Source organism: Protopterus annectens, chromosome 13.part0 (assembly GCF_019279795.1).
Source record: "Protopterus annectens isolate FY-2018-M chromosome 13.part0, PAN1.0, whole genome shotgun sequence".
Lineage (NCBI taxonomy): Eukaryota > Metazoa > Chordata > Ceratodontiformes > Protopteridae > Protopterus > Protopterus annectens.
Genome location: NC_056747.1, coordinates 139,737,123 through 139,751,616, shown reverse-complemented (window position 1 = coordinate 139,751,616; position 14,494 = coordinate 139,737,123). Strand labels below are relative to the sequence as shown.

Here is a 14,494-nt window from a genome sequence, read left to right as displayed (position 1 = left end):
CTTTGGCTAGGCTTATATAGGCCCTAGGGCCAATAGCCTAGTACCTACCTATGAACAAAAAAGTTTTTTTAGAAAGAGCTGACTATTCTAACAATACCCACTATCATACATCAATTTTGGCAGATTTACTGGTGGCACGCCACTAACTGGCACAATCTCTTCTATCTATACATACTGGACTCGTAACGGGAGCAGAAAATAAGAGTTTGCTGGATATTCAGTGATTTAACTTTCCCGCCATGCATCTGATCTTCCAGAAATACAAAAAGGACAGCAACACAATGCATTAGATTGCTACATCTGCGAGTGTAGAACATCTGGTCAAAACACATTCCATCTAAACCAGACTTTTCTAGAAACCCTTTTTACTGGCTAGAAAGGTTGTCTCCCATATGCTAAAGTCTCACTCCACCCCCTCCACTCTGCTGCCTCTCTTGTGACCACAACTTTGGCTCATTCCATAGTGATCAGCATTGCGGATAAATACTAAAATTCCCTACCACCCAGCTTGCCCTACAGTGTGTTCTTACAACTGAAAAATAGCACTCACAAATGATAAAAACTGACAAACTAATCAAAGCAAGACTGAGTCATTAATTAAAGTACAAAACTAAGTCAAACAGAAGAGTGGAAAACACTACAGAGAATCCGTTTACAGACGAGCTTTATAAAAAACAGTGTATATACAATCATCCATTCACATTAAGCCAGAAGTTAACATCCACTTCCGTTTATAATCCTGCACAAAGAATGGCTGCGCACACTGTATTTCCCTGCAATTACTTCTATACTCAAACAAACATTAGGAATAATACTTTGATTTTCAAAACGCAGTATCACAGTAATTGTACCTAGGCACTGTTCTACACCACTATGAAAATTCAGTGAATTCCATTCATCTTCAGCGGACAACAATAAATGCCAAGGACTGGACAATTCTGGGCTCTCTACATACCCTGTGCAGTTTCACAATTTGATAGGGACACCTAGAGCTCAATTGCTATCAGTGCCTTGCAGAACTTGATGGTAATGAAATCAGCTTTTTATCAAGATAAGCAAATCTGTCACAAATACAGCAGCAGTGAACATGAGGAGACCAGAAAACAACATGAAATATATTTATATAACAAGTAAATTTAAAAAAATCAAATCAGCAACACGTGAATTCTGTCAGCACAGCACCATGTGTTTGTATTTTCAATTCTACTTCCCATCCTAACAGACTAAACAAAAACGTAATTCCAAAAAATATTTGTTTTAAACACTGCATTTCTATGATTAAATCAACTATTAAGTGTAACTGATAACCAGTAAATAAACTGCTGCTTTATTGTCACACCATATAAGAATATTGCACCTATATGCAGAAATGCTGTTACCTGCATTTGTGTTCCACACGCTTTAAATGAAATCATCCTAAATGACGTGAACATTAAACATTACATAACTTTAAGCACAGCAACATTTGCCTAATAAAAGGAATCCAAAACTCTATCCCTTTGCATTACTAACATCTGCACACTACACTAGACGTCTATACCATTATGCAAAACCCTTGACCAAACCATAAGATGCAGCAAACAAAGTAACATTACGATATTAAACTTTACAAATATAGGTATGGAATCAATAGGCCTAATGATGCAGATCATACTACATTAACATTAAAACAATTATAAAAGTGGTGATAAGCAATTAAAAACAAAAAAACAAAAAAAAAAAAAAAAAAAAAAAACAAGTGACAATGCTACAAGTAAAATAGAAAAGCTCTCTTTAAAAAAGACATTATTCATAGCTTCATAGGTGGTTATTAATCTAATGGCCTTAGAGCCCATACAAGTCTAGCCATATTTATCCCGAGTTGCCCCATCTGCTTAACAAAAAGGAATCCAAACGTTACTCAAGAACAAATATGTACCACAGCCACCCAAACAAGCACATAACAACATGTAGTAACCAATGTAAAACTGAATTGCATTACTTAAATATAATTCAAAAACCAGAAAATGTCTGACTGTGTTTTTCTATTTATAACTTTTTTCTCTCGTGAGTTTTGCTTCATTTGAGAAAAAAGGACCTTTTTCTGTACTGTAACTGGAAACCCTTTTGAGTACCTAATGTTATAATATTTCCAATTACAAAACAGGAAAGGGCCAATTTTTCTCAGTATAAGCAAAACACATAAGAAAAAGTTACAGAAAAGATAAAAATACAGACTACCCCTTTTCTAATTGTAATAAAGATCCACTGCAGGTAATGTTAGGCCTCACCACTCCTGGGCAGGCAATTATTTTCCCATTATGCCCACTGTGGGGTACTACTGCTTAAAGGTCAGATACCTACCCTGCTGTATATTATTTAAAACTGATTAATTTCCCGATTTTCTGATTTTTGCCTGTAGTTAATCTGATAACTACTTCAAAAGACAGGAAGTACTCATCTTCAGTAGGAGCATTTTATTTTAATGAATCTCTTTGGCACAAAACACTTTGAGCAAAAGGCCTGTAGAGTGAAGTGTTCCTCTCTCCACACTTGAGAGATCAGCTTTGTTAAAAATGAACTGTATTAACATGGAGTAGCAGGGACTGTGGAATTGCAGCATTCCCTACAGCTATACAGTGAAGGTATAAGAAAAAATACACACACAAAGATATATATATATATATATATATATATATATATATATATATATATATATATATATATATATATATAGAGGACATATATAAAAGTCAAAACACCGAAAAAACAGCACACACAATACTACACGTACACCACAACAACCACATAACAAAAATAAACAAAAAGTACAGTTTTGTACCTACCATAAATGTAGATGTTCGAGGATCCCCATTGCTGCAGTCCTTACTATTGGGTGTAGTCCGCTGTCCAGTCGGCCCGAATACCAGAGTATATGGCTGACGTCGGTCAGGGCGCATTAGACTGACGTCAGTACGTCAGGGTACTAATGCGCATGACCGACGTCATATCCTCAGTCTTTTCTTGCCCCAGATGTCAGAAGACCCTAAAAAGACAAGGCCCAAAATACCTGCACCAAAAATATGTACAATATATACAAGAATATATACAAAAATATCAGCATGTAACCTCACCTACACAACCACCCATAAACACAGAGGGAAGGAGGGAGGAGTAAATTGGACTGCAGCAATGGGGATCCTCGAACATCTACATTTATGGTAGGTACAAAACTGTACTATGTTCTTCGTTCCCCATTGCTGCAGTCCTTACTATTGGGTAGAATCCCAAAGCAGAGGTAAGGGAGGCTGGCAAATCATAAAGAAGCAGGAGCTGACAACATGCCTTGCAAAACAGCTGTGGCAAAACCAGCCCTAGACTTAGAGTAGATAGGAAGGTGATAATGCTTAGAGAAAGTATGCAATGAACTCCAAGTAGCTGCTTCCAAAATATCCTTAGTTGCCACCCCCCTTAGAAATGCTGTTGAAGTGGCAGTAGCCCTAGTGGAATGAGGCCTAATCCCAGCTGGAATCTCCTTGCCATGATGGGAATAACAAAATGCAATGCAAAAGCCAATCCACCTAGAAATAGTTTGTTTTGACACAGGCTTGCCCTCTTGAACTCAAAGCAAAAGAAACAAACAACTGCGGAGACTGCCTAAAATCCTTAGTCCTGCTTAAATAATAACGCAATTGCCTGTGTACATCTAAAGTGTGCAAAATCTTTTCCCCTTTATTTTGGGGTCTGCATAAAAAGTAGGCAAATGAATAGTTTGGTTTAAAGCCACACTAGAAACCACCTTAGGCATAAAGGAAGGATTAGTGCGTAATGATACCTATCCTTATGGAAAATCAAAAGGGCTCTACTGCCATAAGGGCCTGCAACTCAGACACCCTTCTTGCAGAAGTAATAGCCAACAGAAAAGCAGTCTTCCATGACAAGTATTTCAATTCAGCAGTAGCCGCGGGCTCAAAAGGTTGTAGAGTAAGTTTTCCAACACAAAATTGAGATCCCAAGCAGGAGTAGGAGCTCTACGTGGGGTCTTATATTCTTTGCCTCTAAGAAACTGCTTGAACAAAGGATGCGAAAACAATGGTGGGTCACAATCATAGTGAGCTGAAATTGCTGCAGCATGAATCTTAATGGAAGAGAAGGACAAACCTTTGTCCAATAACTCAGTAAGATATTGAAGAGCCACACTCAAATTAGGCTCAGAAATCTCCAAATTCTTTGCTGTACTCCAAAATAAAAATCTCTTCCATTTTTCTGCGTACACTTTCCTTGTACTAGGTCTTCTAGCTTCCATAATCGCATTTAAAACTTGTTGAGGAAGTTGAGACCTGCTGTGTTTCAACACAGAATATGCCAGGCTGTTAGATGAAGAGAGTGAAGCTTGACATTGAGCAGATGACCGTCCTTCTGAGTTAACAGATGAGGAATCAGAGGTAAAGGCCATGGAGGCTTCTTTACCAGACTCCGTAGTAGTGGGTACCAGTGTTGCCGAGGCCAATCTGGAGCTATCAAAATCATCCTTGGCCTGTCTTGTCTGACCTTTAATAGTACCTTTGGAAGAAGAGGCAGAGGTGGAAAGGCATACACATGAAGGTTATTCCAACTGAAAGACAGAGCATCCACTTTCCAAGCTGTGTGATGAAACCCCTTTGTGCAATACTTTGGCAGCTGGTGGTTTAGTGGAGAAGCGAACAGATCTATGTCTGGAGTTCCCCATGACACTGTCAATTTCTGAAATACATGAAGATCCAGTTTCCACTTTCGTGGGGATCCATGATTTGTCTGCTTAACACATCTGCTAAGGAGTTCTGTGCTCCTGGCAGAAACCTTGCCTGAAGAGTTAGTTGCAAGCTTAGCGCAGTCTCCCATAAAATCATTGCTTGCCTGCATAGAGGATAAGAATGTGTTCCCCTTGCTTGTTGATGTACCACATGACAGTTGTGTTGTCTGTTAGAATCAACACCTGCCCTGGAAAAGTAACTCCTTGAAAGCCATTAATGCAAACTGGACTGCTAACATCTCCTTCATGTTGATATGTAGATGCTGTAGTCTGGCAGGCCACTTGTCTTGTATCCACTTTCCATTTAGATGAGCTCCCCAAGCAATGTCCGAGGCATCTGTCGTTAAAATCTGACTCGCCTCTGGCCGGGTCACAGAGAGTCCCTTGTTTAGGTGACATTCCTGAGCCCACCACAAAAATTCTTTTTGAAGGCAAGGTATTATTTGAATGATAGTGTCCAAATCCTGGCAGTGCTGTGTCCATACATTTTTGAGATACCACTGTAGCTTCCTCATATGCAGTTTGGCATTGGGAAGCACCAGAATACAAGATGCCATGAACCCTAATGCTTGAAGGACTATCCTTGCAGTCAGCACGGACTGATGAGATAGTTGATGGAAGTAAAGTGATAGACTCTTTTGTTTGTCCGGGGTTAAAAAGGCCATCTGGGCTGCTGTATTCAGTCTCACACCCAGAAAGCACATGTCTTGAGAGGGTACTAGACTGGACTTTATTTCGTTCACAGAATACCCTAGGCATCTTAGCACTGCTATAACATATTCAGATGCTGTAGAAGGTCTTCCTTTTCTTGAGCCAGAATCAGGCAGTCGTCCAAGTAAGGATAGATTTGAATTCCTTGTAGCCTGAAGTAAGCTATCACTGGAGCCAGAACCTTTGTGAATACTCTGGGCAGTAGATAAGCCAAAGGGCAATGCAGAGAACTGATAATGAGAATTTCCAGCTCGAAACGCAGATACTTCCTGCAACTTAGCCTTATAGGCACATGAAGGTAAGCTTCCTTGAGATCTAAAGTTACCATCCAGTGATCTTTGCCCAGCAGAGGTAAAAGCTGTTGTAGCGTCAACATCTTGAACTTGGGAATGTCAGATAAGTGTTGAGGAGAGATAAATCCAAAATTGGTCTCCGTGTTCCCCTTCTTTGGTACTAGGAACAGTGAGAATAAAATCCTAGGCCCATTTCTGATACAGGGACTGGCTGAATGGCCCCATCTGGAGTAACTGAGAAACTTGCTTGTGAGCCTCTTTTCTTTGTGGAGGAGGAGCGTCTGGCATGCCTTTGAAAGGGGCATTGTATGGAAATAAAACCTGTAACCTTGGTGAATGATATCCAACACCCATCTGTCTTGAGTAATTAAATCCCAATTTTCTTTGAAAGAGACAGTCTTCCTCCCAAAGGAGCTGCCAGGCGAGAATCTACTGGCAGCTGAAAGGCAGGTCATTGGGTCTGTTCTGAAAGGACTGACCCCTGCCCTCACCAGAAGTCTGAGCAGGTGAACTCCTGTTCTAGGCCTAAAGAACCTTGAGCCCTGCCCCTACCACGTCTAAACCTACCCTAGACTGGGAATCATAAGCAGGATATGTCCACCCCTTAGCAGGCCAATTTCTACTAAACCCGGTGGCTGCACCTGCAAAATCTTTAACAGTTTGCATAGACTTAGCTTTGTCCTCCATTTTCTTTAAAACTGCTTCCACAGGCGAACCAAACAACACATCAGACTGTAAAGGAGCATCCAAAATCCTTGTCTTAACATGCTCAGCTAAATTCTGATCCCTCAACCAGGCATGCCTGCGAAGAACAGAACTAGTGGCAGCCACCCTCGAGGAGGCCTGTATAGCATCAAAACCACATTGCAAAGAATGCTTACCCACTTGTTCAGACACATGAACCAAATCCAGCAACTCTTTACACTCAATACCTTCCGCCAAAGCATCCACCTTAGATTTCAATTGTGAAAGGAGATAATTTTGATATTTTAGCATGTGAAACTGACAATTCAAGCGCCCTCATGGCTAGAGTGGAAGAAGTATACACTTTCTTTCCCCACCTATCCAAAGCCCTTGCCTCTATCAGTGGGAACAGGATTTTTAACCACAGAGGCCTTAACACCTTTAGGCCCCTGAGAAACAGTTTCTGGGTCCGCCCTAGGACTCTTAAACAAATACTTATGAGCCGGGCACCCTATAATACCTATCAGGTTTAACAGGAGCAGGAGGCAAAGAGTCAGGGTTCAGGAAGCCTCTGCAAAACATCTTCCACCACATTCAACACAGGAGGTATAGCTAAGGGCCTATGCTGGGGTAAAACAAGAATTCCCTAAGCCTTTTCCTGGAATCAGAGTAATCCTGGCCTTCCCATTTAAAGTGCTCCCTCATGGAATGCAGAGTCTCTGAAAATGAGAAATCCTCAGGAGGAGAAGCTGTAGGAGTGGAATCATCCACATCAGAATCAGAATAAGGAGGATACTGCTGCAAATCTTCAGAAGACTCAGAAGCCTCTGAACACTGTTCAAAATTATCAAACTCGGTTCCACCCTAGGCCTCTTATCAGGAGGGGGCATAGAACCTCTAATCATAGTAATCAAATCTTCTGCCATTTTAAGCATATGTTTCTTAGGAACAGAACCCGAAATGCTAGGAGAAGCCCCCACTGAAGCTGAACTTGGCCTACCTCTCAAAGAAGTTTTGGCAACAGAAGGAGAGGCTCTAACTACCTTGGGAAGAGAGGGAAGAACAGTTACCTGAGAAGCCCCCTCAGCCTGGCCTACCTCCTGAGAAGGCACATCCTGTAACAGTAAAGTTTCTGCCTGAGACTCCATGGAAACTCCTGGCAAAACCTGTGGCTCCACTGAGCCTTCTAAAGAACCGGCGTCGGGACTGCGGTTCATCAACCCTAGGCTTGCTGTTTTGTCCTTGCGCTTCTTGGGCCGAAGCGGGCGTCGGAGCATCGGCGGCATTTTATAATTACAACGCTTCCCAAACACTAACCTGGCACAGTCTAACCTCCTCTTAATAGATGCGTTTGTTAAACCTAGCACAAGAGCGGCAACCAACAACGTCGTGCTCAGGCCCTAAACAAGGTATACACAAGGTATGGTAATCCCTATGAGGTATCTGTTTCCCACAAGAAATACAGTTATTCACTTTTTCTGACATCCGGTTAAATACTGAGGCAAGAAAAACCAAAATGTTCCCCAGCGAGTGCCAGCCAACTCTGCTTGGTCTGAAACTCCGGTTTGGAAATATTTCAGAACGCCAACCTGCACTTTCAAAACTGCTTCTGCATCGGACCATGCGGCAAAAAGACTGAGGATATGCCGTGGGTCATGCGCATTAGTACCCTGACGTACTGACGTCAGTCTAATGCGCCCTGACCGACGTCAGCCATATACTCTGGTATTCGGGCCGACTGGACAGCGGACTACACCCAATAGTAAGGACTGCAGCAATGGGGAACGAAGAACATCTACATACACAACTCACACACACATAAGCTTACACTTATATATACTAACTCAGAGATCGCACAAACACAAAACAGAAGCAGACTCACATGCACATTCACCGACCCCTCACACACACAAACACATCAGCACACACACACACACTAACTCTCACTCACAACCCTTAGAAAACACTTACCTGACATAACACCTACATCCACACACGGCACCACGCACCATGAACACACAATCCCAGACATAACGCAGCGCAAGGTCATAACCACGAATTTGACATATATTCGACCACATTAAGCCGCTTTATTTTTAACACTCGGCTTTATAGCCTCGAGATACTGAAATTCGACATTTCAGTAATTCAAGGTTATAAAGTGAATATGAATATATATATATATATATATATATATATATATATATATATATATATATATACACACACATACATACATACACATACACACACGCACACAATATATATATATATATATATATATATATATATATATATATATATATATATATATATATATATATACACAAAACAAACATATTTAAAACAATTTAAAAAAAATATTATATATTTTTTAAATAAAACACACACACATATGTATATATAAAATAAAATAATTTAAAATTTTATATTTAATTTATAAACATACAAAAATTTTATAAATTAATATTTTTAAATTTTATTACACAAAAAAATTAAAATTTATAATAAAAAATATAAATTATTTAATGTTTTTCACAAAATTTATTTTAAAAAAAAAAAAAAAAATTTTTATTTTATATAAAAAAAATTTCAATTTTAAAAATTCAAACAATTTATTTATATTAAAATTTTTTAAAATTAAATTTAAAACACTCTTTTTTTTAAAAAAAAAAAAATGATAAAATTTAAAATATTATATATATAATTCAAATTTTTTAAAACATTTTTTATATATATATACATCATATATATATATATTTTTATAAAAACAAAATATAAATATTTAAAATTATTTTAAAATATATAATATAGATATTTTTTTTAAATTAATTATATACAACAAAACTTTACAAATATAAAATTTAAACATATTAAAAATTTAAAAATTTTCCAAAAGCAAATATTTTATAAATTTTAAAAAATTATTTATATATTTTTCAAAAACTTTTTTAATCAATCAACTAAACTTTATATATTAAAAAATTTTCAAAAAATTTAAAAATTAAAATAAAATATATACATAATTTATATATTAAAATAAAAAAAAATTTTTTTATAAATAAAATTTTATTAAATGTTTAACAATTTAAAATAAATGCTTTTTTATATTTTATCAATTATTTTTATATATAATTATGAAAACAAAATATAATATAAATTATTATATTAAATTTCTATTTAATTATTATATTTTCAAAATTATATATTATTAATTAAACAAAAACAATTATATAAATTAATAAAATTTTAAAAATATATTTATTAAATATACTATTTAATATATAATAAACATATATTAAAATTTTATTATATCAAAAACATAAAATTTATTATAAAAATTATCTTATAAAATTTATTTATTTTATTATATATATATTAATCACATAAATTATAATAAAATTTATAAAACAACTATATATTAAATATTATATAATTTTAAATATTTATAACAAACATATTATATATATTATATATATATTAAAATTTTAAAATATAATTTCCACACTTTTTAAATATAAATATATATTATATTTATTATAATAAATTATTTTATATAAATAAAAATATTAAAATTTTTTAAAATATTATATAAAATTTTTTAAAAAATTTAATAATTATATAATATACATACTCAATATATATATTTTATATATAAATATAAATATCATTTTATTTAATTAAATACATTACCCAAAATTTTTAAAAATTTTATATATATATAATCATTATAAATATATATAAATACAAAAAAAATTTTTAATATACTCTTTTATACATACAAAATAAAATTTTTATATATACATTCCTAAAAATATATACAACATAAAATTTATAAATACTTATATTTTATATTAAAATTTTTTTTAAAAATATATATTTTTACAACATAAAATTAAAAAATAATATATTAAAAGTATAATTATAATCAAAAATAAAAAATAAAAATAAATTTATATATTAAAAAAATTTTTATTTATATATAAAACAATATATAAAATAATATATAATAAAATATATATATCATACATACATAAAATAATATTATATATATAATATTAACATATTATATATAATAATATATAATATTATTCCCCTCAATATTATATAAATATAAATAATTACTCATACATACAAATATATTTATAAAATATTTTTTTATAAATTTTATGAACCCCATACAAAAAATATATTTTTTTAAAAATATTTAAAATTTTTTCCCTTTTTTTACATATTATATTAATAAATAATATTTATAATATTAAAAATAATTATATATATATAAAATTTTAAAAATATATTTATCTTTTTCTAAAAATTTTATTATATTTTATATATATAAATACTTAAAATTTTTATTATATTATATAATAATATAAAATATATATATAATTTTATAAACAAAATATTATCCCTTTTTATTATTCCCCAAATATTAAAATTTAAAATAAATAAAATTCTTTATAATTTAAATTATTATTTATTCTTCTATAAAATTAAAAAATTATATTAAAATTATTACTTTTTTATTATAATATTAAAATGTATTTTTTATTTATACATACATATTTTTATTATTATTATTTTAAAATTTTAAAATTACACATTAAAATTATAATATTTATATAAAATATTTTTTTATATATAATATTATTGTACTTTTTTATATCATATATATATATATTTTAAAATTAATTATTATTACATTACACATTTTTAATTTTTTATATTTTTTATAAATATATTTAAAATTTTTATAACATATACATTTTATATATATTTTATTATATTATATTTTATAATAAAATTATAAAATTTTTTATTAAATTTAAAAAATTTCCTAAATTTTTACATTTATATAAAATTTTTATATTATTAATATATTTTAAAATTTTTATTATTATTTACCCCCCAAAAAAATTTAAAAACCCTTATTTTTTTTTTTTTTTATATTTTTATTAAAATTTCCCAAACCCCATAAAATTATTTTTTTTTTTTTTTTTTTTGTTACACTTTTTTAAATTTTTTTTTTTTTTTTATTTACTAAAAATTGTTTTTTGTAAAATAGTATTTTTTTTTTTTATAATGTTTTATTTTTAAAAAATTTTTTTAAAATATTATATATAAAAAAAAAAATATTTAATTTATATATATTTTATATATATCAATATTTATAAAAATATAAAACAAAAAATATTATATTATATATAATTTTATTTTTACACACACACATAAAATAAAAATCCATATAATATATTTTTATAAATTATTTATAATATAAATAAAATTTTATATATCAAATTATAAATTATTTTAATATAATTTTCACAAAAAACACAAATATTATTAAAAATTTTTTTATATTAATTAAAAATTAAAAATTTTTTATCCTTTTATTTATATCAAATTTTAAAATATTAAAAAAAAAAAACCCTAAATATAAATTTAAAAATTATTTTATTATATTTTTTTTTTTATTTATAATTTATTTTTCCCTTTTTTTTATATTATTTATAAATATTAAATAATTTTAAAGTCCCCCAAATTTTATTATTAAATATTATTAAAATATTTTTATTTTTTATTTTACAACATATTATTTTTTAATATTTTATATATTATTTTAATCTAAGTATTATTATTTTTTTTTTTTTTTTTTATTTTAACAATATATAATATAACATTTTAATTTTTTATTTTTAATATTTTTTATTTTTTATATTTATAATTTTTCCAATTAATAAAATAATATTTAAAAATAATATTAATTTTAAAAAATTATTTTGTTTACCTTTTTTAAAATATTTTTGTATTTTTAAAAATATATAATATTATTTTATAAATATTTATTTTTTTTAACAAATAATTTTTGTTTTATTAAATAAAAAACCCCCATTTAAATATATATATTATATTATTAATATATTTTAAAAATTATATTTATAATATATATAATAATTTAAAATATAATATATATTATATAATATTTTTAAAATATTATATATATTAAATAATATTATAATATTTATTATTTTTTATTTTTTAAAATATTATAATATTTTTATAAAAATTTTAATTTTATAATATTTAAATAATATATTAATATAAATATTATTTATATATAATTAATAAATTTTATATATATTTATATATTATAAATATATATTTTATATTAAAATAATATTAAAATTTTTAAAAAAATTATTTTAATAATAAAATAATTTTTAAATATTATATTTATTTATATATATATATATATTTATTTTATATTAAATAATATAAATTATATATACTTATATATTCTTTTAAAATAATTTTAAAGATTTACACTTTTTAAAATATTTTTTATATATATAAATTATTTAAACTATATATTAAAATATTATTAATATATTACAACAAAAATTTTATTTTTAATATTTTAATAAAAAAAAAAATATATTATATATTTTTTTAATATTTAAAAATAACACCAACTTTAAATTATTTTTTATTTTTTTTCCCCTATTTTTAAAAACCCCTTTTATTTTATTTTAAAATTTTTTTTATTTTTTATTTTAAAACCCCCAAAATTTTATTATTTTATTATTATTTATTCTAAAAATAAAAATTTTTTTTAACTTTTTATTTTTGTTTTTTTTTAATTTTTTTTATTAATTAATTTTCCCACACCCATTTTTTAATTTTTTTTATTTATTTTATTTTATAATATTATATTTTCACCTTCCACAATTTTCCTTTTAAATTTTCTACTCCCCCCCAAATTTTCACCCACCCAAAACCTTATAATTTTTTAAATAAATTTATTAAAATTTTATTTCATTTCATTTTTTAATTTTCATTTAAACTTTTTTTTTACCCTACCTTTTTAAAATTTTTTATAATTTTTAAATTTTTTAGACTACATTAAATTCCAAAAAACCAAAAATTTTTTATAAAAAATAAAAATATTAATTCCTTTTTAAATTCTTAAAAACCAAAAAAAACCCCCCCAAAAAAAAAAAAAAATTAAAACCCCAAAACCTTTTTTTTTTTTTTTTTTTTCCCCCCAAAACCCCCCCAAAAAAACAAAAAAAAACCCAAAACCATAAAACACATACTTTTTTTTAAAAAAAAACCAAAAGGGGTTTTTTTCCCACAAAAAAAATCAAAAAAAAAAAAGCCCTTTTTTTTTAAGGCAAAAAAAAAAAAAAAAAAAAACAAAAAAAAAAAAACCAAAAAAAACAAAAAAAAAAAAAAAAATTTTTTTTTTTTTTTTTTTAAAAGGTTTTTTTTTTTTTTTTTTTTTTTTTAAAAAAAAAAAAAAAAAAAAAAAAAAAAAAATTTTTTTTTTTTTTTATAGTAGGAATTTTTTTTTTTTTGGCCCAAAAAAAACTTTTTTTTTTTAAATTGTTTTTTTTTTTTCCCAAAAAATCAAAAAAATTTTTTTTTTGGCCTGAACAAGGAATTTTGGTTTACTTTTTAGGGGCTTTTTTTCCTTTTTTTTTTGGGGCCCAAAGGGGAAAAAAAAAAACAAAAAAAAAAAAAACAAAAACAAAAAAAAAAAAAAAAAAAACAACCCCCCGGAAACAAAAAATTCCCTTTTTTTTTTTTTTTTTTTTTTTCCAACCTTTTCTTTTTTTTCAACAAATTAAAAAAAAAAAAAAAGAAAAAAAAAAAAAAAAAAATTTTTAAAACTTTTTTTTTTAAAAAAAAAATTTTTTTCCCCCCCCCCCTTTTTGGGGTTTCCCCAAAAATTTTTTTTTTTTTGGGGTTTGGTTTTGGGAAAAATTTTTTTTTAAAACCCCCCCAAAAACCTTTTTTTTTTTTTCCCCTTTCCCCTTTTTTTTTAACTTTTTTTTTTCCCCCAAATTTTTGGGGAAAGGGGAAAGGGCCCCTTTTTTTTTTTCTTTGGGATTTCCCATGGTTTTGCCCAAAAAAGGCCTTTTGGTAATTTGGAAAAAACCCTGGGGGCCCCGGAGTAGGGCATTCCCTCCCTCACCCAAGGGAATGAAAAAAAGCCCCCCCCCAACAGTTATAAAAAAAAAGAAAAATT

The 14,494-nt window shown here is 28.8% G+C and overlaps 1 long non-coding RNA gene across 1 annotated transcript in view; it reads right to left on the bottom strand.

Annotated features, from left to right (window-relative positions):
• The window catches only part of LOC122788321, a 121,209-nt gene that overhangs the window by 537 nt on the left and 106,178 nt on the right, over positions 1 to 14,494 (bottom strand). The gene's annotated exons all lie outside the window — the stretch shown is intronic.